Here is a 1,357-nt window from a genome sequence, read left to right as displayed (position 1 = left end):
TTTTGAGATAGAGTCTTGCTTTGTCACCTAGTCTAGAGTGCAGTGGCACGACCTCGACTCACTGCAACCTCTGCCTCCTGGGTTCAAGGATTCTCTTGCCTCAGCCTCCCAAGTAGCTGGGATTACAGGTGCCTGCCACCACACCTGGCTAATTTTTGTATTTTTAGTAGAGACAGGGATTTCATCATCTTGGCCAGGCTGGTCTCGAACTACTGACCTCATGATCCACCTACCTTGGCCTCCCAAAGTGCTGGTATTACAGGTGTGAGCCACCATGCCCAGCCTACATTCGGCCCACTTACTAGTGTGCTTTTTCTGTCCATAGAGTTGAGTGCATTATTGTTGTCTTCTGATATTTGTGTCCCTCTTTGATTCTGCCTGCTCTTATTGTCTTTTTAGGAAACTGTTAGACTTGATGGACCTAGCTTCTGTGGCCTTTAATTTTTCTCACATTAAACTTTTTATCGTTTCACTTTATGTTCTAGGAGAGGGTTGGCAAACTTCATGTAAAGGACCAGGTAATACATATTTTAGGCTGTGTGGGCCAAGGAGCAAAATTGAGGACATTAAGTAGGTACTTAAATAAGAGAGAAAGCAAATTTTTGTAAGTTTTTTATTGATGAAATTCAAAGTATAATAATTGAGTACAATTTTTTGTAATATGGTTCTACTGAGAATGGAATTCTTTTTGGGGGCTAATATTTTGCTTAATCAGTGTTCAAAGTTGGTGATTCCCTTTATCGAATTGGTGGCAGATATTCATCTGTAAAACATTTGCAGTTGTGGCCATCAGCCAGTCCGCATTGGCCAACCCCGCAGTTCTCCTTCACATCATTCTTTGGGCATTCAGCTACATCCTTGTTATTATTCTAGTGAATTTTTAGTGTTGGCCATCATGTTTCTAATTTCTAAGATACCTTGTTCTCTGTTCTCTCTTTTTCATAGCTGTCTAGTCTTATTTTGTGGATGCAGTTCTTAAGTGTCTCTAAGTATACTAATTAGAACGTAGGCTTTCCTGCCTATCTCTTCCCATTTTCTTTTTGGCTTTTCTCTCTCATGCTGACCATGGGGATCATTGTGTTAGTGAAGGAAGGTTGGGGTTGACTCGTGTTCATTGCCTGTGGGTTTTCTTTTTAGTCATGTCTGTTTCCCTGGAACCCTTCCCCTCCCTGCAGTAGCCAAAATAGGGGTGAGGCTGCTCAGCTGAGTGGCATCTCTTTCTGCATCTCACTCCTGTTGAAAATCAGCACTTTGATTGTTCAACCTAATATTTAAAAAATTGTAATTGGCATATTTATTTATTGATCTGTGGATATAGTCACTCTAACCAGTTTTTTTTTTTTTTTTTTTTTTTTTT

At 40.2% G+C, this 1,357-nt stretch overlaps 1 protein-coding gene and 1 pseudogene across 3 annotated transcripts in view; one reads left to right on the top strand and one right to left on the bottom strand.

Moving 5' to 3' along the window:
• Positions 1-337, bottom strand: part of LOC108301405 — a 12,050-nt pseudogene extending 11,713 nt beyond the window's left edge.
• Positions 1-1,357, top strand: part of CCM2 (CCM2 scaffold protein) — an 80,035-nt gene that overhangs the window by 32,519 nt on the left and 46,159 nt on the right. The gene's annotated exons all lie outside the window — the stretch shown is intronic.

The sequence above is a fragment of the Cebus imitator genome, unplaced genomic scaffold (genome assembly GCF_001604975.1).
Source record: "Cebus imitator isolate Cc_AM_T3 unplaced genomic scaffold, Cebus_imitator-1.0 Scaffold34, whole genome shotgun sequence".
In the NCBI taxonomy this organism is placed as follows: domain Eukaryota; kingdom Metazoa; phylum Chordata; class Mammalia; order Primates; family Cebidae; genus Cebus; species Cebus imitator.
The sequence above is the reverse complement of the archived record's forward strand: the minus strand, read 5'-3'. Positions and strand labels throughout refer to the sequence as shown.